This window comes from Paramormyrops kingsleyae, chromosome 11, assembly GCF_048594095.1.
Source record: "Paramormyrops kingsleyae isolate MSU_618 chromosome 11, PKINGS_0.4, whole genome shotgun sequence".
Taxonomy (NCBI): domain Eukaryota; kingdom Metazoa; phylum Chordata; class Actinopteri; order Osteoglossiformes; family Mormyridae; genus Paramormyrops; species Paramormyrops kingsleyae.
In genome coordinates this window covers 22,308,980-22,316,483 of record NC_132807.1, presented here as the reverse complement: position 1 = coordinate 22,316,483, position 7,504 = coordinate 22,308,980, and the positions used below count along the sequence as shown (strand labels likewise).

Sequence of the window (7,504 nt, the reverse complement as noted above, 5' to 3'; positions counted from 1 at the left end):
GAACTAGGACTCCAGCTCAGATGGTGCCCGCCCCCCGGGTATCATTTGGACATGTGGGAATGGGCTTCCATGGCTCAGCAACTGCATGTGAGTCTCACATCACCAAGCGCAATGCCAAGCGTCAGATGGAGTGATGTAAAGCACGCTGCCACTGGACTTTGGAGCAGTGGAAACATGTTCTGTGGAGTGAGGAATCACAGTTCTCCATCTGGCAGGCTGATGGATGAGTTTGGGTTTGGCCGATGCCAGGAGAACATTACCTGCCTTTGACTGCATTGTGCCAGCTGTATAGTTTGGTGGAGGAGGGATAATGGTATGGGGTTGTTTATCTGGGGTTTGGTTGGCCCCTTAGTTCCAGTGAAGGGAACTCTTAATGCTTCAGCATACCAAGACATTTTGGACAAGTCTATGCTTCCAACTTTATGGGAACAGATTGGGGAAGGCCCTTTTCTGTTCTAGCATGACTGTGCCCCAGAGCACAGAGCAAGGTCCATAAAGACATGGTCGTGTGAGTTTGGTGTTTAAGAACCTTGACCTCAACCCCATCAAACACCCTTGAAATTACCTAAAATGAAGATTCCAAGCCAGTCCTTCACATCAGTACCTGACCTCACAAATGTTTTTCTGGATGAATGGGCAAAAATTCCCACAGACACATTCCAAAATCTTATGCAAACCCTTCTCAGAAGAGTGGCAGCTGCAAAGGGGGGACCAACTCCATATTGATTCTTGTGGGTTTAAAATGGGATGTTATAAGCTTCCCTGTGGGTGCAATGGACAGGTGTCCGAGTACTTTTGTCCATATAGTGCACACCAGAGGTGGTGACTCAAGTCACTGGCTTGCAACTCGACTCAAGTTACAAATCTGATGACTTCGGACTCGAATCGGCAAAATAAATGGAAAGATTTGAACTTGACTTGGAATTAAGGGCAATGACTCGAGACTTGGACCCTATGACTCAAGAAGAGTTGAGGTTATACTCCCCCTCTGGATACCATAAAATTAGTTTTATAATTTCAGCGTGCATTAATACTCTGCTGTCTGCATTTTCATTTAGCTAAATGCAAGGTCTCCCGAGATTTGTTGGAAAGATGCATCACTCCCTGTATATACAAAAACATACTGCAAAAACTGTGTGAGGGCAACCTGTGTGAGTGGACACTCCCTTTTCAATCTCTTACGATGTACTGTGGCGGGTTTTTGCTGCAGCAAATTTTAATCGCTAAAGGCAAAAAATGACATAGGTATGGACTCAAGTTACATAATTCACAACTCGACTTGGACTTGAGTCACAAATTTGATGACTTGTGACTTAACTGCAAAAATGATGGAAAGACTTGGACTCTACTTTGACTTGAGGGCAAATGACTCGCAACTTGACTCTGACTGCAATGTTTTGACTTAAGACTTGACTCAGACTCGCCAAGGAATGACATGCTCCCATCCCTGGTGTACACACACACACACAGGCTACAGCTGAGGCTTTTCTGTCCATCTGACATTGTGCATAAAACTTCAACACCCATGACCACTGGCAAAATCCTTCAGAACGTTCAGAGAGCAAAAGGTCGATGTCTCTGGGGGTAGGTGACACTGCTGCATTACAGAGCCCGCCCACCGAAAACCAGGCTTTGAAACCACTGTGGGTGGGATTACCACACACTGTCAATCACCGCTGGGTTTACGGCTCAGAAAGTTCCCAGCCAGCGTGGGATTCAAAGAATCAGCAGTTAGGGTAGACGTGAGGTCATAAGGGACATTTGCAAGCTCTCTACCGGCTAAGCAAAGCCCAGGACACATGGGGCCAGGTGTGTGCTCGCAGGTATGTATATCCGATTCCTCTGTCTGGGCCAGTGCTGACATCCTCCTCTGCTCCTGCACAGGTTGGACTTATTAAATATAACCATAGCAGTCAGATTTTTCAGGATAAGCACTTTGGCCCACATTCTAAATATATGGAATACTACAGATACCTTTTGAATTAAGTAACTTGTCTGAATATTGTATTAACATTACTCAAACATGTGTGTAGATTTTGTTTAATTTTTTTTAAATTAGGTCAAGAGCCTTTATTACATTTTTTAAACAAAGTGTTGAATGATGTAGTGAGCAAATGTATTTAGAATATAAATAAGCTTTGCTGATTTCCCCCCCCCCCCCATAGATGATGTACCATTAGATCTAAAATGCTGTCCAGACCAGTAAAGTATGACCATATATGAAGTCAGCTGTGTGCAAACATCTCCATGAAGAAGGATCAGCTTAAGGCTCTGAGGCTACAGGTAGAAGTCCACAGGCACCCCCTCACACACACACACACACACACACACACACACACACACACACACGCGTATGTGTGGTGATCATCCATTCATTTCTATGGGCTAAAGGCTAATCCCAGCATATACAACCTTAACCCCTAACCAGCCCTAACCTTAAGCAAAAGTAACCAAACAAATACCAGACTTTTGGCACTTAGTGTTTTGATTGTAGTCATGGATTTTTATACAACTGAGTTCCCCCTTGTGGGGACCGAAAAAATGGTCCCGATAGTGTCAAAATAACAGGTCTTTATCACATTGTGGGGACATTTGGTCCCTACAGTGTAATATATACATGACCCAAGTGCACACACACACACACATCACGCACAGCTTCCAGCCGCCCAGATCCCTGTTAAAATCGTGCAAATTACTTCATTGAGACAATTACCCATTCCCTGGGAAATGGCTTCCAGGTCCGGGGCAGATGCTGATCAAAAGAGGAGATGCTTGGGTAAAATTTCAAGATTAGAAGGGCTGGCAGGAAATGAAGCAGCTTGACTCGAGTTACCTTCCGAATGATTGTGGGGCTATACTTTAATTAAAGGCCAACCAGGGACGGGGGGGGCTGTCACTGTGACAATGTTTTTAATCCGGGAATCAATTTTATCTTTGAAATATTTGCTATTAATACACCCAGTCACATATATTCTCATCAGCAGTCTCTGCTGGCTTCATTAAGCACAGTAATGCTGTATCCTGCTTTTCCAAATTAATACAGCTTCACGCCTTGAGTTCTGCTAACAAACCTTCCCCTGGCTTGTGTTCTGTGAAAATAAAGCGATGAATGAATCTGAAGCCCGAAGACCGAACGCAGCCTGCGTTTCTGCAAAGACGTGAACCTTGGCTCACCGAACCACAGATCCTCTACGCCTACGAGGCCCCGTGCAGAAAGACTGACAGTGCCGAATCTTCATTGTCCTCCATTCTTCCCCCAAGGACAAAAAAGGTATGTTTGCAGAGAACTTCGTCATCAGCTCCCTCAGCACAGAAGAATTTATAACTGGACCAAAAACAAACCAAGAGAGCTTGAGGAAAAAAATATAACAAAGGAGAAGTTACTACAGATTTACAACTGTTCCACCTTGCAACCACCCCCGCATATTGTCCAGTCAATGTGGAAATGTAGTATGTGGTAGTATGTTTAGTAAATGTGTAAATGTAGTATGTGGTAGTATGTTTAGTAAATGTAGAAATGTAGCACCATGGGGCTCATGGAAATCGCATTTCATCTGGGATACATGCATATATAAAGATCTCCTGAATCTTGAGTGGCTGGAGCTGATTCTGGGAAGCCAGGACACGTGGCTGAAGACCCCGTCAGTAAAACTAAAGAGCTCTCAGGTTCTTTTACTCAGAGCTTTTAGGTAAAGAAAGTGCACAGGCAGCAGGTTTCACAAGAAAGACCCCGTGTTTCGTTTCTAATTATCGTCTTTACAAGTCGAGCACGCAGATGTAGTTTCCATCCAGATGGCTTCGGTGGACACTGTGCACCAACGCAGAGGAACCTGCTCGCAGATGAAAGCTCACGTGACCAAGCAGTGCTTTGAGCAAAACGACCAAAATAACCAAGACACAGGGAAAAGATTAGATCCAGTTGAAGTAAATACCGCAGTCTTGAGTTTGGAAAATTAAGAACAAAGGCAGCAATCAAACGCAAAATATTTTCTTGGCGAATGACAAGACAGCTTCGCAAAACATCAAGAGAGATTAATAAACAATTTACAGCCAAATGCATTAAACAATTGTACAATTAAAACTGCTCTTTATGGGAAACATGACTGTTCCAGACCCAATTCCTACAAAACCACCAGACTTTTTTTTCAAATAAAATGGAGGAATGTAAAAATTTTCCAAAACAAACACCTGTTTCTTGAGAGCTCTGGATAGGCTCCAGAGATCATTCGGGCTTCTACAGCAGAGCATGAGGCTGGACATCCAGCCTGTCTTTACGGCCGTTGACGAATTACAAATCCTCTGCGGAGTGCACTGCAGCAGTGGTCTGTGTGAGAGTAACAGAATTGACTCATCTGCTGGATTCTGCCAGAAGGCAACACGAGTCCTTTCTCAGAGCGGCTGAGTGACGCAAGACGCCGTTGCTCGCGGTTTGGGGATGACGCGCGGGTGATAGAGATAGACGCAGCCGGTAAAACTGCGCCACTGACACGTGGGCGTCTTGTGGGGGCGGGTTCGACTCCCATCACGGCTGCAGGCTCCCCGCTTCCCAGCAGCAGCTGAATTATAGCACATTTTCATCCAAAACCCCACAGGCACAGACAGAAAGAGAAACCCTCACGCAGGGGAACCAGGGCCCTATATCCAGTAGTTTATAGGTTTAAGTCCCAAACGAGTCCGAGTCCAAACTCCTGATTAAAGAACATAACCTATATTACCACTTAATGACATACAACTGTATAAACATGCAAGAATGAGCCGCTCCACATAAGGGCATTTAATTTCATTATTAAAACAAAGCTATGATACCCTGGAGATGGACGGCTGTTTGAATAGAGCCAGTTTAACACCAGCTTACAAGACGTGTATTGTACGTATGCTCAATTCATCGACATGTTTCTGTGGGGCCTACTCAGCAGTCCACCATGCAGAATAAACACGAGGACTCCAAAGCCTTCAGGTCGTGCATGGGGGGGGGGGGGTCGCGGTTGGGGGGGGGGGAATAGGAAGTACTTCATACCTCAGATCGGAGAATGCTGACAGTCATTAATGCCGCTCCTGGTGTGGCTTACATAAAGCACAAAGCCCCTTCTTGTAGACCGTGGTCCTCACAAAGCAGCTCTTGCCCTGAATAACAGAGATGGTTGGCAGGAGCTCATTAAACAAAGTAAACATTGCTCTCTGGTTACCTCAACCCAACACCGCATGCATAGCAAAGAACTTTTTCTGCTTTTCATTCCTCTGGTCTTTGTTCTGTGTTTTTATTTATTATCCATATTGCATGACAATACATAAACATCAATAATAACCAGTTCTTTGACATTAATAGCTAGCAATCTCGAAATAGTAATTTCTTTCCTTGGGTTACAACGTAAGCTCATTTTAATGTATGGCATTTACCGCAAATGGAACTGAAGTATCTGCTGGGAACGCTTTGGTGGGCAGTCACAGGCTATTAAACACCAATCAGGTTTTGGATTTGAAGCACACGACTACAGCGAATTAACGATAATAAATCCCAAAAGCACAAACGGTCTCGATTCATTGCAGTTTCAGCAACTTTGGTTAACATTTGTTTCTTTATACTCACACGGCCTCATTTGAAATTACACCAGCCGTGATCAGCAAGCCATTCTTCTCAAAGAGATAAAAAATAAAGATCTTGACTACAATTAGGAACTTTGGATCACGAAACAGAAACATAGGATCTATTCTACCCCTCGAAGGTTCTCATTTAGGGGATGCCAGACAAGCTTCAACCCAAGGAGGACCCTCATAAAAGCTACAAACTCTGCCAGGACTAGAGCTACAATGACCCAGTACCCAACTCACCTAGAGAAAGTGATTGTTCAAGGTGGTTTCTCCAGTAAACCTTGCGATCTGAATGAGTAACTTTGATGCATACAAGAGGAACGATGAGGGATTTGATTGGGATGAATGGCTTCCTGGATATAAACCTTCAGTTGTTTGTATTGTGAAGTTTGAACTTCTGCATAAGCATTAATTTGCCCATAAACACCTTGTTTTAAAACAAGGATGTTTATAAGTGCACTTGATACCAGAGGACCCTAGGTTGGCTTTGTAGTTATACTGTAGTACGTAGTATAATTTGTGTCATCTAATTTTATGCAGCGGATTTTAGATACACTAGTGTTAAGGGCAAAGATATCAGCGAATCACCACTTAGTCACTGGACAAGGTTTGCAGTTTACTGGTCAATGTCCATTCATTATATCTAACATTTGGCTTGGGACTGAAGAGCCCCCACCATGATTCAGAGTCTTCAGCCTTCAAAGGAACTATCTGGCCTGATCTGTACAGTGCTACCACACCCCTAACCAGGAGAAGCAGCCTGAAGATGGATGGAAGGGTAGCCTACTTAAAAGCCTAGTAAAGAACGTTTGTTACTTAATATTAAAGTCACCAAAGTGTCATTATCACGATGTAAATTTTCCACATATTGCAATAAACAATTAGAGCAAGACTTGGAAGGATATTGCAGGTTTAGGACGTTCTGATTACCTCTGTGAGTCTTTGGATCCCCTCTCTTCTCAGAGCTGTGGGAAAAAACTGAAACATTGAGGCATTTTGGGAGCTGGTACTCTTCCTCATCATGTCGTTCTGCAGAGGCATCTGTGCAGCTCACAGCAAAGGTCAACCAGCATCACCAGGGCTTCATTTCCACCATTGTGAAGCTCAGAGCAGAAGTAGGAAGCCACACGCAGCTCAGAAGACCTCAGCTGTTCTACATTCCCCAAACAGAGAGTGCTAAGTGGTCACACACCTACAATTAGTTGATCTAATTAAGGTTCTGAGACAAACAAAACCAAGAATCTTCAGGATCCAGGCGAACGGCTACTAAGCATAGAGTGAGTTTGTCCTTCTCATAATTTTATTAGACAAATATTGGATGTAATTGACAAAAGACAGGAGGTCAATATATTTCTTTTTTGTTCTTTATTTTTAAATTGTGCAAAAAAAAAGTATGAAAAACTCCACTGCCTTTATAAAATCCTCACACTTCACAAACATTTCCGTAACTTACTCTGACGACACACACCTTACTCTGTAGGAAGGTGAATCTGAACTATTTACGCAACATTATTCTCACTACACACATGAATGAATATGGTTTCCCTCAGGCTTTCGAATGTAGCCACACGGGATGCGGCGACAGAACTGAGGTAGCCAAAAACAGAGCAGCTAGATGACTACTAACGAGGGAAAACTAGTCATAAGGCACCACCTGTGAGCTTGGGGCCAGGCCAAGGAGGGAGAGAAACACAATTTGGAGACAATAGCAAGTCTTTCTGGACTGCTTCAGCTACAAAACGAAAATCAAAATTGTTCCTCTTCTCCCTTTAAGTCTAACCAGCCAAGATGTCGAAGCAATGAAGCATTAAGATGGTTGTAAGGGTCTGACAAGGCACTCCTTCCTAAGCGAAGTCTTCCCACATATCACGTACCTCTTGGCAAAGTACCTTTCTATTATGTGGCTGTGTTTAAG

The 7,504-nt window shown here is 43.7% G+C and overlaps 1 long non-coding RNA gene across 4 annotated transcripts; it reads right to left on the bottom strand.

Annotated features, from left to right (window-relative positions):
- Nucleotides 1–2,948: 2,948 nt before the first annotated feature.
- LOC111833015 (uncharacterized) lies at nt 2,949–6,800 on the bottom strand. 4 transcript variants are annotated; one of them, XR_011993695.1, is made up of 4 exons: nt 6,520–6,800; nt 5,018–5,124; nt 3,175–3,325; nt 2,949–3,089 (listed from the first exon to the last, which is right to left on the bottom strand). It is a non-coding gene; the product is annotated as an uncharacterized lncRNA (long non-coding RNA). The 4 variants fall into 4 exon arrangements; XR_002835652.2 differs by lacking the exons at nt 2,949–3,089; nt 3,175–3,325 and adding an exon at nt 3,973–4,556 and having other exon boundaries at nt 6,520–6,796; XR_002835650.2 differs by lacking the exons at nt 2,949–3,089; nt 3,175–3,325 and adding an exon at nt 3,973–4,688 and having other exon boundaries at nt 6,520–6,795.
- Nucleotides 6,801–7,504: the final 704 nt, after the last annotated feature.